Source organism: Lycorma delicatula, chromosome 1 (genome assembly GCF_047948215.1).
Source record: "Lycorma delicatula isolate Av1 chromosome 1, ASM4794821v1, whole genome shotgun sequence".
Classification (NCBI taxonomy): Eukaryota; Metazoa; Arthropoda; class Insecta; order Hemiptera; family Fulgoridae; genus Lycorma; species Lycorma delicatula.
Window position 1 is genome coordinate 375,502,337 of NC_134455.1, and position 21,253 is coordinate 375,523,589.

The 21,253-nt window shown below is 28.7% G+C and overlaps 1 protein-coding gene across 7 annotated transcripts in view; it reads right to left on the minus strand.

The window, feature by feature from the left end:
• The window catches only part of DCAF12 (DDB1 and CUL4 associated factor 12-like protein), a 75,644-nt gene that overhangs the window by 10,533 nt on the left and 43,858 nt on the right, over window positions 1-21,253 (minus strand). For 2 of the 7 annotated variants that reach the window (XM_075353711.1, XM_075353706.1), the window contains exon 7: window positions 16,832-17,437. The exons of 1 other annotated variant lie outside the window; for it this stretch is intronic. The gene's annotated coding sequence lies outside the window, so the exon portion shown is untranslated. Of the gene's footprint in view, window positions 1-358; window positions 546-5,584; window positions 6,165-8,229; window positions 8,315-11,775; window positions 11,933-16,831; window positions 17,438-21,253 lie in introns of those variants that run through there. 4 more of the 7 variants (XR_012754696.1, XM_075353708.1, XM_075353710.1 and 1 more) reach the window with 4 other exon arrangements.

A 21,253-nucleotide genomic window follows, 5' to 3' on the forward strand; every position in this document is an offset into this window, starting at 1 on the left:
AAGTCATGTGGTGTTCACATCAGAGTTTTTATATTGGCATGTGGAAATCATTGCTGGAGTATTTTTATTTCTAAAAAATGCATTTCATAAAAACAGTCTTATTTCAAATACTTAGGTCTGCAATTGTTTATCTCATATAAAGTACAACATTATAGACATTATGATGTATAATATATAATGTATCATTATATAATACTGATAACAGCATTGTAATATTAAAGTGCTTGCTTATCTATATAGATTATTGTAATATTGGAACAAAATAAGAATTTAAGAAAATAATAATTAATAATAAACATAATAAATACAAACCCACACTCAAAGTGAAATGGAAATTTGTCAACAAATTAAATAATACCTGAAATATTTGAATGATTGAACAGTAACATTTTCAATTATAACTCTGCTGTTTGCAGTCACATTTGAAAAAGTAAGGATTCATTTTTTTCGCAATGAAAAATGCTAAACAGTTTAGCAAATAAACAATACTGTCTAATTCTAGTAGTTTTAAAGTATAGCGGAGGAATATATTAAGATGGCCACCACTGAAATATAAAGTTTATTGACTTTATTAGTTTAAAACATATGCCAAATTTTATTACATCACAATTTCATAGATATAAATTTCTATTCAAAAACACCAAATGATAGATGAATAAAAAGGTATGATCCTTCCAACTTATGATTATAGGAATGCTTTTCTTATACTGATGATAGGGACACACTACCGAAAAATATTGCAATATTTGCTGACTGATGTGTATTTTGGCTGCTGATTCCAAATCTGAAGTCAGAATATCACTTGATCCTCAGATTTTTTTGTAATGCCCTTTCTACTTTCCAGTAAGTATGTATGTGCTTGAACAATACAAGTATAATATTTATTTATAGTAAAAGTTAAGTTGCTAAATAAATAAACTATAATTTAGTTGTTAATCCTTGAAAAATAAGTATTATTATTTACAAAGTAATTAAAGTGATTCCAAATGATACACATATGATTCATGTAATTTTGTTTAGGACTCAATGCTGGATGTAATACTATAAACAATAAACCATGTATCATTCTGGCCAAGAAAAATCTCAACTACTTCAGTTAAGTGTAACCTTTCATGTTTGGAACATTTAGTGCTGCAGCTACTTGCAATGACTGTAGGACAGAAGTACGTTAGTCCAAAAACATTCAGCTTCCTTGGAAATCATAAGGCAGAAAACATTCAAGAACTTATAACTGAGCTTCTTAAAAACTATAAGGCTTTTGGCTGAAATATGTCACTAAAGATCCAATTCTTAGATTCTCATCTTGAAGGTGAGTGACGAACATTGAGAATGCTTTCACCATGGAAACATGCTATCTGGGAAAATGAAACTCAAGAATGCTGGCTGATCACTGCTGGAATCTTAAGATACAGCAATCTATACCAGAAATTTCAAAAGAAGGAGATTTTAGACATGTAGAAATTACATGTATAATATTGTTTAACTACCGTCATAATGCTGTTTTATTTTAATTCATCCTACATAATCAGAAAAGATTACATATATAACAGTCAGCCTAAGCTTCGCTTGCAACGTCAGATTATTTTTATCCACAATTCATACATAATTAGTTTCGTCATATCACAAACTGCTGTTGGTATTGTGTGGTTGATGAGAGTAGAAGCAGGCTTGTGCGTAAGAAGTTCCAGTCTCTTCAGCCATTTTTAACCCTGTGAATTCCATTATGCATTTTTCATTGTAACAGTTAAGTGAAAAATTACATAGGAAATCTTTAATCTTTAAAATTCCAATTAACTTTATGATTCTGATTAATAAAAAATAAATTTCCTATTTTAAAATGATTAAAATCACACATGATACTTGCACATATATTTTTTTCATACTTTTAAAGAAAGTACTTTTTACAAATACAGATAAAAGATTTTATTGAAATGTTTTTGGTTAGATTTTTATATTAACTAAACAAAAATGGAGAATGTGTTTATTTTAACAGTAGAAATGTAATATAACCTAACTTGTAATGGCAAAACATTTAATACCAGGGAAGATAGATAAAATATAATAGAAGTTAGGTTTATTTTGTATAAAAAAATCCATGTACATACTGTGTACAGAAAGGCAAATTTTTTAGACAGACATCTAACACCCAGACTATTTGCAGACTTTATTAAAATTAATGGATAAAGCCAAGAATGCAGACAAATCTGAAATCATTAGTGAAATTCTATTATAATGAATATTTACAAATACTGCACTTATAGGTAACTGCTATAATAATCAATTAACAAATAATTTAATTGTAAACACCTGCCCAATGAAAAAATCTACATAAAATACAATACTAAATAGTTTCAGATAACCTATTTGTTATTACTGTTTTGATTATAAAAGTGATCTCTTATATATTAAATGGAATAGCCTAAACAAAAACATTTGACTATTTTGTCTTCTAATTAAAATCACTTTTAAAGCAACAAAATTAAATTACAGCTGAAAAACTCTTATCTCATTTTTCTCTTGTCTTTAAATTACAGCTGAAAAACTCTTATCTCATTTTTCTCTATCTTTTATTCTCACTTAAAAATATGAGATATGAATCAGAGAGACTCTGTAAAATAAGATTACTAATTTGTATGGTTTGATTTTTGTGCTCTAAAATTATCGTAATACAGCGCTACTTATAATAACAGTGAACAGCATGGTGATGGGAGTAACCCAGATCAGGTACATGATCTTCAACTACAGATTGATTTGAAAATTACTATAAGACAAAAAAATTGCATTATCACTTACAACAAATAAACTGAACTTCTTTCCAGTAAACATGCCAGTACCCTCAACACTAGCCATTGAAGGTAATTTCCGTAACCTTAACTACATATAAGTAATAATAATGACTCTACTATTACTACAGTATACAGGGTGATTCAGGAGGATACTTTGATAACTCATTCTAGAGGCTAAAAATAAGAAAAAAGTTCATATAAACATAGGTCCGAAAACGCTTTGTTAGCAAGTTATACAGATGAAAGATTTCGCCCGAGTTTCAGTTCCTCCAGGTAAATTAAGGCTTTCTGAAATTCTGGGATGGTCAATTAAGGGGCAAATTCAATTGTTTCTTATGGTTTTTGAGCTGGGAAATTGAAAAAAATAGGTCCCAGAACTGTGTCTCTCTTAGTTTCTAAGATATCCCATGTAAAACGCCAAACATAAGGTCAAAAAACATATTTTGATCCTTTGCTGTTAAATTGGCAATAAATCATACGTTTTTTAAACATAAATTGTAGAGAATTTTTACAACATGTCGACTGTTATTAACAACAAAACCGACGGAAACTTAGAAGAAAATGTTACAAAAAAAGAAATGTGAAATGTGTAGGAGCTCCATCAAGTTGATAATACATTTCAATTCATTTTTCTAAGAGCATATTTTCCAGCAATATAATAAATTCATTACACAAATATTCCAGATAATTTCTCCCTGTGACACGATGTTGTAGTATGAAATGACCAATTAATTGGTAATCTGTGATACCATACCAAACATTCACTGAAAATTGTTGTTGGAAATGTTTTTCCACTGTAGCATGTGGGTTTTCTTCAGACCACCGATGCGCATTCGGTGTGTTGTTTATTCTGTTATGGGTGAAAGTAGCTTCATCCGAAAATAGTATAAATGGAATTAAATGTTGATTCCTATTAACCCATTGACAAAACTGCATCCGGCTGGTGTAGTCACCAGGCTGGAGATGTTGCACTTTCTGAATATGAAAAGGATGCAATCCATTATTATTTAATATCCTCCATACTCTACTTTGTAAAATATTGAGCCGTGTTGCAATTAATCGTGTGCTCGTTGCCGGACTACGTTGAACCATCTGCTGAATGTTTTCACCTTCATCAGCATGATTTGCTTGTCGTTCAGATGAAATATGAGCACTGGGAAGTGTACCATTCTCACAATGATTATTAAAAATTCTAACAAATACTTTACGATTTGGTACAATATGACCAGGATACCTATATCGATATTCCGTAACCGCTGCCGCAGCACTTTCATTGCAAAATCCATCTATGAAAATCGTGTCGGCATATTCGGCATTAGTGAAGATACGCGGCATTTTTCAAAACAAAACTAAACAGAATTTCACTTATATTAACAGACTTGATTTTTATGCACTGTAAAATGAATACAAAATTACACTTCTTAACAGTTTTCTGAAACGTTTTACGATAAGAATTCGACGTAATACTGCAAACACGATTGATCAGCGAAAGGGTGTTTAACACATTACCACAATTAACTGACAACAGTGAGTAGTATTTAAACAAATTGTGATGAAAAAATCAGTGTTGCCAACTTGTTTTCTGTAGCTCTAAAATTATTGTACCTACTAGACACATCTGTTTTCTTTTTTTGTAACATTTTCTTCTAAGTTTTCATCGGTTTTGTTGTTAATAACAGTCGACATGTTTAAATTTTATTTGTTCTGTTGACATTATTTACATCAATCTTCTTATAATTAAATTCTCTACAATTTATGTTTAAAAAATGTATGATTTATTGCCAATTTAACAACAAAGGGTCAAAATGTGTGTTTTGACCTTATTTTTGGCGTTTTACATTGGATATCTTAGAAACTAAAAGAAACACAGTTCTGGGACCTATTTTTTTCGACTTCCCAGCTCAAAAACCTTAAGAAACAATTGAATTTACCCCTTAATTGACCTTTCCAGAATTTCAGAAAGCCTTAATTTACCTGGAGGAACTGAAACTCGGACGAAATCTTTCATCCTGTATAACTCGCTAACGAAGTGTTTTCGGACCTATGTTTATATGAACTTTTTTCTTATTTTTAGCCTCTAAAATGAGTTGTCAAAGTATTGCCCTATCCTCCTGAATCACTCTATATATCTTCTACTCAAGGTTCAGACCTTCTTACAATGTTGTTTCTCAGAGTAAAAAAGGTGATATCAATAGTCATTTTACTATATTTTATGAAAGATTATACTCTAAGAACAAGTTTCAATAGATTAGTATAAATGAATATTAATAACAACCTTTTGTTTGTTTTAGTTATTTATTTTAAATTGTGTTACAAATAAAAATTTGTCATGTTACAGAAATAAGGACAATACTTTCCTTACTCTAATTGTAGCCATAAATTGCATTGGATCATAAATGGCAACACTAACAAAATCAATAAATTATATCCTAACATATCCAACCAAATCAATTTAAAAAATGCATACTGTAATAAAAATATTATTTATACACTAAATAAAAATACAAAAAGGGCTAAGAATGAGCAATGCATATTTCCATAAATAGTCATAAAACAATGTTTTATGAAAGAACAACATAGATATATTTTATTGGTAAATATTATATTACTTTAAATAATACTGCTGAAAATTTAAGAGTTAAAAACTCTAAAATTTAATCTATATAACATTAATGATAAATTATTAATGTTTAAATTACATAATTCATTTGTGAATGTTTTAAATGTTTGATATAATGAAAATTCAGTAGGTAATAAGTTCAATGCAATACATACAAAATATAATTCTCATAGATAAATAATCCTCAGTTAAATAAATAAAATTTATATTTCTTCTATTTATTAGTAAAACAATAATTTTATTAAATTATTGTTTATTGTTAAAAAATATAAAATAGACTATTATATATTAAAAAAAAATTAAAAATGACCTTTTTAGCCCTTCACAAAGATCATGATTTTTTTAGAATCAAATAAATTATTAGAAGAACTAAATATTATTTTATTGAAAACACAATAAATTTTATGTAAAATTAAAATTGTTCCATAAATAAAAACCTATCACAGATAATCAACTTGCACCACTTTTGAACCAGAACATAGTTCCATGATGTCCTAATCCATAGCATAAACATGGTAGCATCGTAAATATTGATTCCAGCTAAATGTGATTACTGCTGAGAACAAATGTAACGCAGTGAACTGAACAACAGCATATATATAATATAATAAATATTATACGTTTTTTTTTTTTTAAAGTATTTTTTCACTGCTGTAGTTAGTGTTTAATTAACAACCATCATTATAAAAACAACATGCTGCAGCAGACTCATCATTTGCAATTGACACTTGTATTTTTATTTAACACAGATTAATTCTCTGAAATAAAAATCAATTAAAATATAACAATTACAGAAAAAGAAATCAATTATGTAATGTAAAAATGTATTTCAAGGGGAAAAGTTACCTTCTAATGACTCAGAATTAACATCACCAAATTTAGAAAGTGAAATAAACTTCTTTAACATAGAAATACAATACATTTTTTAAATAAACTTGAAAATAAATTCCATTAAAAAAAATTAACTTGAGTTTAATTTTACTGGAACTTATTGCTACGGTTCAAAAACAAAAAGATATTCAGACTACTTGACTATCTTAACAATACCTGTGACTGTGAATAGTGTTAGAGAAAATTAACAGTAGTTTCCTGTACAGTACAAAGATGATAACTGGCATGCAACATGAAAGCAAAGCCGAATAGTGACAAATTCACATAGATATAATTAAATGATTAACTATCCCTAAAAATGTAGACAAAAAATCATAATTAGTGATAATACCATAGAAATTAATATAATTAAAAATATTATTTTGAGAAACCTGTAGGTATTTTAATGCAGAATTTTATAACTATAAAAAGTACAGTTTTATAAATATAATATAAAGTGAGGAATGAATTACATCATATAATATAATAAGAGTGTACAGAGTTTTTTATTTATAATATTGCAATGTCATTAGTGCATTGCTAACAACATCAGTACACATTCAACTGGATTGAGTCTATCATGAACTGCTGCCATCTGTTGCAGGAAGATAGTGAACAACCGTATGGTGTCAAATTTTGAGTAAATTCAATCATTCCACTAAGACATTTCATTCTTTATCTAAAGCTTAATTAGATGTTACTGCATTGATTTTATAAGCGACAGAAAACATACAAAGAAGACAAAGATAATCTTTAAGATGAACCTCATTCTGCAAGGCCAATTTTATCAGAAGTAATCAAAATGTGGACTGTGCTAAGTGACTGAATGATTCCAGAAAATAAATGTATCAATAGAAATGCAGTTCACAGAATTAACGGACCATTTGTACAGGCAAAACTAGTATCCAAACACTTGCATATGGAGTGAAGGAAGGTGTGAATTTGATGTACTCAAAACTAAAACATGTTTCTTTAAATAAAATAACAGGATTAATCATAGATGTTAAGAGTACAATCCCAAGACAAAATGGTACATGAAAAAGTCTCCTTAACTGAAGAAAGTATACATGAACAGATTCTTAGGATTGAAAATGGTTGGTATAATTTTGAAAAATACATTGGTATTTCAAATTGATGCAAAATTCATTGTGCACAAAAGAATTTATATCAATGGACAGATAATTAATTAAGCCTTCGTCAAAGATGTTTTTAATGATTACAACAATGGGTCTGGAGAGTCTGAAATGCTACTACAAACAATTGGGTACTGCATTACAACCTCCAGTTTGTTAAACCTCCAGTTTGTTAATTTCTGGCTTATAAATACATTTTCATTTTTTTCCTTCAGCTCTACAAGATTTCTACCTCTTCCGTAGGTTGAAGGGTTGCCATACCAAGGTCTGTGAAAAAAAGATTCTAACCAATGAGCTAAAAACATTTTCAGCACGAAAGTTCTCGTACTAATATAATCAGTGGGAAAAATGTTGGAAAACTAGTGTGAAATTTCCCAAGGATTGGACTATAAAGAAAACAACTAAAGCAAGTTCAATATATATCTGAATAAATTTTACTTATTTTATATGAGATTTATTACAATGTCATAACTAATATTCTGTTAGTTACAGTATTGCATCTGTCATATGTATATTAGAAGGATGCTCTGTCTTAATTTATCTTATTTATTTTACTGTCTTGGTCAATAAGATAACATATTCTTTTTTTAATGAATATTTTTGCTTTAAGATTGTCATTTAATAATAATAATATCTGTTTTTAGAATAAAACGATAACTTCTTGTTTACAACCCAGGATGAAATACAACAGCAGAAAACTGCAAGATGAATTATTATCATTCTACAGTTGAAAAAATTACCTATATATTTTTATCATTTTTTGTATATTTATATACTTTTTATCATTCCTTTTATTTTCTTCCTTACAAGATCTGCATTTTTTAACTAAAATATATTTAATGTACAGTATTTATAAATAAAGGATTCTCTGCATTAATTTGAGAATTGCATAAAGTCTGCAACATCTGTAACACAGGGAGAAATAATATACTATATTTAACAATAAGATATCAAGCCTAATAACTTCTACTCAGAAAAAATACACTAGTAAACTTTACTGGTGTAGTTTACACTAGTAAACTTTGGTCCATATCAATAAACCCTCCTCTTATATCTAGTATTGCTGTGAAAGTTTTACATGCATGAAAAATAGACGAGGTTTCTAGAGATTCATAACCTGCTTGACACGTTTTGTTTTCAGATTCTACCATTTTTTTTATCATATTTAAAGATTTTCTTTTGGAAAAGCAACATAAAGTCATTATTATCAAAAATGCATATATGAGTATTACTGTTCTGCTGGTGAGAACAACTAGAATTTTAATATTATTCTTTATAGCACAATTATCCTTAAAAATAACTACATATGCAACAGAATTTTAATTTTCTTTATAACTTTATTATCAAGAAAATACATTTCTTGTATCTTGGTCCTCTTATGTTACTCTAAAAGTCACATTTAGGCTTCTTTATTGGAGTGATATCACTTCTTTCCAAGGGCATCTTTCATGAGACACATGGAATTGTGTCTTGTGTAAAAAATCAGGATTGGAAGGAAGGTGTTCTTCATAACTCTTACATGAATTTTTTTCAGACGGTCCTTTGTGATGTGTGTCTTTTGTAAATTTTCTAGCTTATCAATCTTTAACCTGGAATTGCCTTTCTAAAGCTATACTATATGATCCCTCATTAACCTTAAGATCCTTTGGCACAAGCTATCACACCTTATTGGAGAAACTGGTCAATCAAATTTTCAACAGATAAAAAGCCTTTATGATTAAATTTCCTTAAACCACAAATTTCCATATTAATTTTCAGGTTTAAGATTTTCCATATTAATTAAATCTTCTAGAGGATTAGAACATACTTGGTTACAAATATGACAATAATATTCCTTAATATTCTAATTTTTATAAATGAATTTTGCATTATTTTTATAGTCTGTCAACTGCACAGAATCTAATATTTTTATTTTGAATTGTGAATATAATTTTTATAACAAATCACCTCAAAGACTGAAGTATCTGCTGTTGAAAGTATAATACAAAAAACTGATGAACAATTTGTTATGAAAAAATCCATCATTCAACAGACTGATATTAAATAGTGATGTTTTAATAATAACAAGGCACAATCTTAGTTTATAAAATACAAGGTCAGGTTAAAGAGCATTTACTTAAAGATGATATTCCAATAAATAAAATCCTGAAGGTCCTTGTCTTTTTTACATTTACATTCTGGATAAATTCTTAGACCAAGTAGTTTTTCCTTTATGTATTGTTAACTCTATCAGAACAAATTTTTCAGATCCCAGCAAACAAAAACGTGATTTAAATTGTAAAAATGTTTTAAAACTTAAGATTAAAGATGTTTTTATTCACTTCTAAGTTGTATATGTTGACACACACTTACTTTAGAAGTATGATAGATACTCTGAAGCCAGAGGCTCTATTAAGTAATCATCAGGCACTGTAGTTTTTGTTGAAATAATTAATTTTAGAATCCTGATTATCAAAACGTTTACATGTTTACCTAACAAGTAAGTGTGGTAGAACAAAATTCCTATCTTAATTACGGTGATTAGGTAAACTCTTAGTCAGATGAATTATAAAGCTTTTGTCAATATCAGTATTTAATAAGTTGCTGATTTTAGAATCATTTATATTCTCAAAGAGCGACACTTCTGAAATTAGAGGATTAAATATAAAGTTATACTATAGTAATGTTTCACTTCCAAGGTCATACTGCGTATAATAATTTACAATATAAGCCTATTAAAATTCGAGTGTTGTCTCTTCAACTAAATTTTTCAACAGCAACTTTTCAGTATCACAATAATCCATTTCAGTCGGTACCTCTTTCCTTCTGTTAATTTCATACTGGAATTGTTTTCATTTGAAAGTACACTTCTCGGCTCCAAACAAGCACTGTTCTCTACCCAGGCTTTTGAAGTTAATTTTCATTACACGAATGCCCAAAAAGGAGTGTAATGTATTTAGGATATAAATATGTATGTATGTTTGTTCCACAACAGCAGCGCTCAACAGCTGAACTGATTTAGATGTATGACCCCAATTTGGAATCCTTACATTACTGGGAGTGACATAGGCTACATAAATATATACAATTAATTAATTTATATATATATTTTTATTATATTTTATATATTACATAAATAATAATAATAATATATATATATATATATATATATATAAAATAAAATCAATTTTATATATATATATATATATATATATATATATATATATAAAATAAAATCAATTTTATATTTTACATATTTATGTATAATGTATTATAAATAAATTAAATTTTTAATGAATTTAAAAAATTTGAAAAAAATTATACTGTATACAAAATTGTCACCCATACACTCTTTAATTATCCTATATAATAATTATCTTGAATTAAAGAACAGTGTTTGTCAACAATTTTTTTTTTGGGCAGTCATGTTTTTTCATTTTTAGTATTTATCACTTGTATCATAATCATTCATATTCATCATAATCAGAAATTTTTAAGCGATTGAACATATAATGGAAATTTCGATTGACTTAAAATAACTATAAATTTACCTCCTATGAAACAAAAAGACCACACATTTTCTTTTGTCCTCTTTGGTCCAAACATCTATACACAGTGCAATACCCTACATTTTCAATATGTTTTATTATTTTTATATATAAAAATCACTAACAGAAGAGTACCAATAAAGTATGTATATAAATATAAGCAAAGTTAAAATAACACAAAACTATTCAAACAAAAATTACAAGGTACGAAACAGAAGTTAGGGGCAGGATACTGAAGAAGTTATGATGCACTAGACTGGGACAGTAAAGTAGACTGATGTCACAGAGTTAATTTATAATTAGCTATTTCTCGCAAATTCAAATGATTTTATTTGACTCAATAAATCTATATGTACCTTTTTTTATCCTTTCAATTTATGTAATCTTTATTTGTGAATTGTATACGCCCCTTTAACAAAAAAGATTTATTTTTTCATGGGAAGAAAACAGAATTGTATAGTGGGAAGAATTTAAACTTGTTTGTACTATAAAAATAGCAGAAAGGTTTTTGTTTACTCTAAAAAAGATTATTCTGAACAATACAACTTTCACGTCTAATGGCACTTCATTATAAGTATCACACCTGCAATATAAAAATACAAATAGATACTAGGCACATAAATTAAAAATTACAATAGGCTCAACTCTTGCTCAGTAAATTGATATCCTAATTAGAAGATGTAAATGTGAATACTAAACATCAATTCATGTTTTAAAAGAAGTACACAATTTTTTGAATGAATTTTAATTTATTTTGCACTTATGATAACTAAGAATTTGCCACTAAATTCATTTCTAAACAACGTTTCTTATAAATAAAATAAAATAAAATACAACCTATTTGTAAAGCTTTAAAAAAGCTAAACTTCTGTCCTTCAGTTAAATACTACAGTTTTTATACTTTCAAGTGCTGAACATGGTAAATCTTATTTATAGGTTTTATAAGACATCATATTTATGTTGTAAATACTATTCCCCAGAACTATGTAGTGTAATCTAAAATCATAAACATGAAATGTAATGAATTCCAAACAATATGGACAAAGTTATAAAAATAACACTTTTCAAAATTAAATTTAATGATGTAACAGTGATAACACACATATACTGATGAACAGATATGTTTTGCTCAGGAAATACAATTTTTTATGTTCTACTGTTATTCATCGTTGTATATAAAATGACAATATGGGAGAAGGGAGAAATTGATTCTTTTGATTTTGAATTTCTGATCGATTCTATCAGGGGATGTGTGAATTGAATTACAACATATTTTACTAAAATGTTGGAACTAAGGATTACTTATTTTCAACAATAAAAATGTCAATGTTAAATCTCCTTCAAAACTTAAGTTTTCAGGTATGCGATATATTTTTAAAACTTCTGCTTATTCAGACTTCAATAAAATTAGAGCTAATTCTAACTTGTGTATAATGGATTTTTTTCTACAGAAAAGAGTACACTAACTTGTTGCTGTTCAATGTTGGATCCAAACTGTCATGACTGTGACATATGTAAAGCAACTGAGGTCTTAGCTCACCAAGATCAATAGGCAAAGGTGAAAACCTGATCTTTAATGAAATCCCAAAGAAGAAATCTAGTGGGGACAAATCTGAGGAGCAAGGTGGCCATGCAACTGGACCTTCATGACCAATCCACCAAATATCAAGAAAATCTCAAACTTCTAGGCAGTAGTGAGGTGGTCCCCCATCTTGCTGATAGTAATGGCATCCAACTTGGTCATCATCGTCTGAGGAATTAGAAACTTTTGAAGCATGTCCAAATTAACAATATTATTTATAGTTGCCTCCTGGAAGAAGAGCAGGTCGTCGTACAGTCTTCGTTTGCTTACGAAATAGAAACATTGACCTTACGGCTATCAATGTGCTGCAAAGTTTTATGATAGTTTTCACTACCCCATATTTGGCACTTATGGGTGTTCACCTTGCCACTCATGTGAAACGTTGACTCACTAAAAATTACATTGTCTAAAACTGTATCGTCTGCAATTTTATCCTCATTTCCACACAAAACTGCAGCCATCAACTTTGTCATCATTATAATGTGTTGAAACATTGTTTGTTTGTTTGGCTTCAAATGTAATAGTTTACATAATATGTGCCAAACAGTCGTTTGTGGAATGCTAGTCTTATATGAGGCATATCAAGTTGATTTCTTCTGACTAGGTGCAAAGCATTCTCTGAGTTGTTCCACAGCAGTTTCAGGGACATGTGTGTGTCCTGGTGATTTTTAATGTTTAACAAAACAACTTGTCTTAACAAATGTTTAATGCCAAGAGTAAATTGTATGTCTACTAAGAGGCTCCGTACCATATTCTCTACAAAAATTGCATTGAACACATAGCGACTAAATATATCCCTTTTTAACACTGGTGATGAAATTTGATAAACGAACTATGTAAGTCAAAATTTGATTATTTTGCTATGAAAAGAGACCACAATCGAATCTGTAAGTTATCTAAATAAATTTTTATGTGCTTCTAAAATTGTGAAGTCCTTTTTGAATCACAGTATTATGATTGCAAAATTCTTTTTTTTAAAGTAGTTATTTAGATGTTTTAAAAGGTACTTCGTGGCCTTACTACATGTCACAGTTTGACAGGGAAAAATCTGAACGCTTTTTACCAGGAAGTTTCAAATTATGTCCTGGATTGCGGTTGCAATGCCAAATCAAGTTTCTTTCAGAAAAAAGTTAAATTTTGTAAAATGTACATGTTAAAAAGACTGCTACATAAATTTTCAATCTGATCTTATGAATTCTTTGTTAGAAAATAATGATATTAATTAAACAGAACTTTAGTGCAATATACGATTATTTATACTACTTTCATTAAATTATTTATATAAAAAATGTACGTCAATTTATTTTTTTTTTAAAGTTAGTGTTGTAACAAAAAGCGTATGAGAATATAAAACCTTTTGTATGGCCACCAGTTCTTGGGTGTGCCTATGATTCCTGACAGATGTGGTCCTAGTTGTATATAAGATCCACTGTCATTACCTCTTTCTCTACATTAAGTGTGTTCATTCAAATTCTATAAAGTCTTTTCTTTTGATATATCTTATCTTTAAGATATTTCTATTAAGTTTTTATGAATGTTCATATACAGATAAGAAAGTTATGGTAGCACTTTCTGATATTATTGGTACATTAATTAGTGCAAGTAACTTCTAGTGATGTATCTATTTATTTAATTTCTATCATAAAAAATGTTATGAGGTGGGAAGAGATCAAAAAATATTTCAAAAGTGGACAGAGAGTCGTCAGGTTATGATAGAGATCATGAAATCTTGTGCAATTGCTAGATGGTTTCCGAAAAGCATACATAAGAATCCTTTTTTTTATTTCTTCTACAACAAGCAAATTAAACAGTTGCTAAAGATTCTATAAATATTTTAATCCATAAAAATCACAAAACTACGGAATAAAACTTATAGCATATTCCATTGGGATACATTTGTAGCTTATCTAAAAAACTGCAGAATTTATTAAAAACAGTGGTCTTGCTCATAAAATAACTCCAAGAGATAAGAGAAGACTTGTTGGAAAAAAGAAAATTATTTTATGGAGTTAATTTTTATCAGTGTTAACAATTAGTTCAAGAATGCATGTAAAGAAAAACATTTTACAGCAGTATGCTTAAAAGAAACTGAAAATTACTGGTAAATTAGTTAAGATGTAAAATAAAAAGTGATGCTGGGGCTGTACAAAAGAATTAAAGTGTTCAAATGGTGTGATAAGATGCAGGTATTAGTGATCTTGCAATAAAAATTATTGTACAAATCTTAACTGCACCTCCATTCCCTTACCTGTGAAAAACTGTATTATACCTTTAAAGAGCAGACCATTTAACTACAATAACTACGAAACATATAGTTATAACAAACCAATATTCTAAAATAACATGATCTGTGTATAATAAACCAAAACATTATTCAGAATTATAAAAAATTAATATATACGGAATAATGGTTCTGTAACACTGTTTCAGAAGCTTTTGAAAATTTTTTTTCTTTATTATGACTAATATACCGCAAGCCTGAAGCTTCTAGAATGAGAATATGCTACTTGAAATTTGTTTAGCATAAGCTAATTATAAAGACTAATCAAGTTTTGAATCCAGGATCTCTAATGACAGGTTTTGATACTAGATTTTCATCTATTATTTTTAATCCATGCCATCATTCAGTTACTCCATAAAGGATGAGCAATCAACTAGTACAATTAAAATTGCACAGCATATTCTGAATTTTTAGCAAGCAAAACATTAAACCAAATGTTTAATGTTTAACAGATTTCATAAACAAACATGCACATTTTGATGATACAACTATTAAAAATACAAGCATTTCCATGGTGTATATAGTTCTCTGGTGATAATAATAATCTTCAAATTTTGACGTATCTGCATTGACCAAAACCCAGGATAATGCCTTATCGAATTCATGAAATTTAGGACCTTACTGAAGGTCGTGACGAGTAACAGTGGATTAAATTAGTGCAAAAACTTGAATAATCCACAACAATGTAGAGGAATTCATTTATCAAAATGAGTTAGTTTCAAAAAATTTCTGCATAATGGATTCCCCAATTCTGAGTGGTGATTAGCAGGCCAAGCAAGCTGGAATTTGTGAGAGACTTTTGGTTTAATATGAAGCAGAAGAGAACAGTTTTAAAGTGCATTCTTACCTATGATGAGATGTGGATGCATCATTACATCCTTTAAATGAAATGGTTAAGTAGGGAAGGCATTCAAAAGATGAAACTATTATCTAAGGAAAAAACAAGATTATTGATGGGCAAGGTTCTTTCTAGATGTTTTTTTTTTTTTTTTTGTGGGGGATTACAGGGAAGGTGTATGTTGACTTTTTCCATGATCAAAAAACAATCACGTAAAACATTACACCCTGTAATGCCGCCACATCTCAAGAAAAACTGCAGCTACCCCACTGGGCCATAGTTGATCATCCTTATAGCTCCAATTTGTCATCAAGTGACTGTCATTTGTTTGGACTGCTAATACAAAATTATTGATTTTGTGTCTGTTTTTAAGGGGATGTTTTTTCAACGACAGGCAGAAAAATCTGTGTCCAATTAAATTCATACTTTTTTATGAAAATGGAATCAGAGAATTGCCTTCTGCCAATCTAGAAAAAGCTGTAGAGATTTAAATGGAAACTATGTAGAAAAAAGTTGTAAATAAATAAGTTGTAACTACTTTGTAAATAAAAAGTTTTTAAATAATTTCCCTTAAACTAAACTACAACAGGACAAAAAATTCATGAAATCTTTCATAATTATTACTTATACACAAGTCAATGTAGTTGATAAAAGAGACCAAAATACTTACTACATATTATAGCTAATAATTAAATCAAACTGGAATACTTGGGTCAAAATGTAAGAAAGCATGACTGAAAAATTACTTGATACACTTCTAAATTATTTACTCATTCAATACAAAAAAGCTAATTGCTAAATATGAACTTTAGTTTAAAATAACAAAGATCATGTTACAGTAATGAAAAAAGTGAAATTCTTTTAAGACACTTTCAGTTAGGTTAAGATGACATAACATCTTAGAAGAATTTTTTATAAAAAAACTGCAAGATTAGAAGGAAATAACGTTACAACAGAGAAAAAACATATATTAGTTTTGTTGTCTGACATATTAACAGACAGCTGGCCTAAACTATGTATTTACAGTAGAAAGGATACAAAAGGCAAAGGACACCAATAAGTATGATTATGCTCAGCAACTTATGAAAAAAAATAATGCAAAAATATTTTTAATTAATATTTTATTATATAAATAGTTTATTGAGAGCATTTTAGTATAAGTGAATAAAACTACAAATAATATTGTTAAATTAGCAATGAATAAAATAATCTTTTGGATTTTACATAAGGCATAACATTTACACAAATTTTCAATTCGTATTACATTACTCTTTGACATAAAAATCTACTTTTCTTCTGTGATAATTCTTCTTATCCTCGTCTATCATGACTGCATGCAATCACAGCATAATTTTTAAAATTAGCTTGTTGAAAACTAGATTATACAAAATTGGTTTTAGAAAACTTGTACAAAAGTCAAGGCTATATAGTCAGAAAAAGTAAAGGATATATAAACACAATGTCTGTACAGCTGATTTACTGGCTCTGTCAAAGTGCATAATTTTTAAAAACAGAGCTGATGCATTTACACAAAGCAAACAAAATGAACCTTTCTCACTACAGATGATTCAAATACAAAGGTTTATTTTAATTATTAAAAAGAATCAACCCTTCACGATTAGTAAAGTACGTATAAAATGTTCTGCAGTTTTTTGTTCAGTATTGTACTAATTAAGAAAAACTGAATTTCCACAAAAATCTCATGGATGCACATAGATGAAGAACTCAGCAAGTGGGTGCCAGAATGTCTTTCTTGAATTACACACATTCCACGTTCAATAAATTGTGTAAAACTTTACACTACAATTAAAAAAAAAAAAAAAAATGTTTTTAAAGGAGATGAATGATGTATGTGTGACATTAAATTAAAAAAAGATATGATTTACCCAAGAATTTATTTCCTTTATTCAAATTTAATATATTTTATTAAATATAAAATTTATTTTATTTATTTTAATTAAATTGTATCTAAGTCACAGTAAATTCTACAAAAAAAAACTATATATATTTTTTGTTGTTTTCCTAAAATAATTACTCTATGGGTTATACCAGAAAGGAGTGTATTTTCACAGGGGTGAACTATAAAATATAGGTGAGCTGAAGGTTTGCCCCTGTCTCTATCAACTGAACTGTTGGCTGGCTTAGGCGGGGTTTGTGGTTTGCTGTACTATCTAACAGATGACATCATCCAATTACTAATAATGTGACACATTTGTATATAAAATTTAAACACATTAAGAATCTTGTTGTTACAGTTTAATTGTGAACTAGTGCATGCCGCATAAAGTTTATTTGTTTATTCTCAACTGTATTTTGGTATTTTTTATATTTTGAGTGTTTTATCCTCCAATAAAATGTTTGGAGTCTTATTTTAATATTAGTGAATATTTATTTTCTCACATATTTTTAGTGTTTACAACAATTATGGAGAGTTTTACATCAAAACTTAAGAGAAGGAAAACTCTTCATAGTCAAGGGTGAATGCTAATTAAAACAGAATTACTAATTTAGATGGTTTCAATAAATATTTAATCAGGCGAATTGTTAACAATTCCTATTTGCAAGAAAAAGTGCTTCCTACAGCTAAAGGTATTTCTAATAAACTGAAACAGGCTATTTGTTTTCAGGGTGGTGTATGGAGCATTAGGAAGACCTTGAAATCCTCCGAAGGATTTATTATTGGAGAAAATAATATTATTTATTATTGGAGAAAATAATAGAAATATTCTCATCGAAAATGATGAAATATGAGAATAAAGAATACGTTATCTAGGAGGTATTAAACACAGAGAAGAAAAACATCCCATTATTTATATAGATGAAATATACATTTTATATTCTCATATCTCAAACAAAACCTGATCAGAAAATTCAGATCAGGGCATACATTGTCCTATATCAAAACAAGACAGAGTGAAAATAAAGTACGGTGGCGGTGAGATGGATTTCATAAACAATGTTCTGCTGATATGGAAAAGTAGCAAGTCAAATGGGAATTATTATGATAACATGAACTCCAAAAATTTCATGAAGTGGATGGAAAACAAACTCTGCCAAATCTACCCCCATGATCAGTTGTAGAGCCAGATAATGCTGCAAACCATAATAATCAATACAATAAGGCGCCTACCACAAAATCTAAGAAATTGGAAACGGTACTTTGGTTACAGGAGAAGCAAGTACAACTTCAGGCTAAAATGCTTAGACCAGAACTTTACAAACTAATTAAGCAGCACAAACCAAGGCATAAGACATATATTTGGATTGTCTTCTGGAAGCTCACAATCCCACAGCCATTCGCCTGCCACTATAGCACTCAAATCTATATTCAATCAAAAAGATACGGGCAATCATAAAAGGATATGTAGCCTAAAGAAACATCATATTCAAATTAAATGCCGCAATTACACTATGTGAAGAAAGAATTTCTAATAAAACAGAAAACGAGGTCACTGAAATGTGAGAACGTGAAAAACTAGAAGATGAAGAATATTTGGAGAAAGAACATTTAGTTGATGATGTTGAAGAAGAATTTATCAACTTATGAAAAAGTAATGATGAAGACAGTGACTATTCATCTACTAGCAAAAACAATTATGTCGACGAAGATTTAACAACAGTTTTCGAGTAAAGTTAGATTATGGTAAATCAAAATAAATATTTTTATGCTACTAGCATTTATTTGTGGTTAATGTAAAATAAGTGAAATAAGAACAAGGGTAAAACTAAAATACATATAAATTAATATGTGGAGTTAATAAATTTATATCATGTATAATAACATATAAAACATCGGAAATAAAAATAAATGAATATGAGAGCAGGCGAATTAAGTTTTTTTGCATGACTACACTAGACACAGCATTTCGCAAGGAGCAAACTTTCAGCTCGTGTATTGCACTAAATTATGAACTTTATTAATTATCTCTTAACTATATAAAATTTAAAAGTCACTGGAATGCATTATTTAAACTAAAAGATTAACAATATTTTCTTCATAGACTAGACTGTGTGTTTTATGATTGAAAATATACATCAATGATTAAATAACTTTCACACAACTAAACCAGAATATTCATCTCAGAAGGAAACATGTATCATAAAAATAAAATTCTCTTACTATATTTAGTTTTCAGGAAGCATATCTGAATCTTTCAATATTCAAGCACAAATAAATCTAAAACAGTGCCATTTTTCAAAAGCTACAGCAAAATATAAATTAATTAAAATTTTAAATACTTCAAGTGTTTTTAAGAACAATAAATAATATTAAATTATCAATCTAGGCACTATTTTTTATAAAATTTGTGACATTTTATTAAGATTAGTTGAAAAAGATATATTTTACTCTGCCAAAATCAATAACTATTCACAACAAAGGCTAAATCAGAGAACCAGTTACGTCTCAAATTACTAGTTAGGTACCTGCAAAAGTATTATTTCTCAACCAGTACTTTGCAACCTAAACTGGCTATTATAGCAAGCCCAGAACCTCATACCAAAAAAACTGTTTGTAGAGTTGTTCAGGTTTTACATATTTTACATATAGTAATTCAACCCAAATATTTTTATTCATGAAATAAATTTCACAATAATCTTATAATCTAATATTACTAGGTCCTACTACATACGTTTTGATTGAAAATATGAGGATAGATTATACCTCCACTTCACCACAAGCCAAAAAAAAATTTCATCCTTTCCATGATTTAATACATCCATGAGGCTACATTTTAGATATGTTTACATTTACAAATCGTACTGAATCAAACCTTCCACTTCTTTAGTCTGCTATTGTTATAATGACCACGCAGGATGTGCAAAAAGTAATGTTTGCAATGAATTATAAAATTTCTCTTGAAATAGGTATTCAAGCTTTCTAAATAAAAGTACAGTTCAGAAAAGAATGTTTCTTACAAGTAACAATATATAATGAGGTAGTTAAGTGCAAGAGTGTACCTCTGTCAATGTACTGAAACTTAGAGATTTCAACCCGATCAATGAACAACTAATGTGCCACTGTCACAGAAGCAAGAAATTTATGTTAGAAATACTGCAGATGAAATTGCATTACAAACAGTGCGTCCTTCTTGACTTCTTACATCAGAGCACAAAAATATTTGACAACTATAAGTCAACACTTTCAGTCTCGAATGAAATGAGATAAACTTTTTAATTCTACTAACAAGAACAACGTAAACATTCTTCAGCTGCCAAGATTATGATATCATGTTTTGGGATTCAAAAAGCGTTACTTACTTGGATGTCCTTATAACTCAAAACTAAATAATACACAGTGTTCAATGTTATCTATTAAATGAAAATAAATTCAACTCAAATAAAAAAATTAATGGAAGATAACAAAAATCAAACTTCATTTCTGCAAGACATTGCTGCTTTAAAAATGGAAACTTTTAACTCTCACAGTTTAATGCAAATAGGATATGCTCTCAAGCACTGTACAGCACTGACTTCATGCCTGAAGCAATTTTTAGAGCAAAGATTCAACAATAATTACTAGATTGTTGAAGCTACATGGATATGGTAAGGACTTCTTTCAGATTGAAATGAAGGACCTTTCACAATAGAATAAACACATTGCAATCAAGAATGACT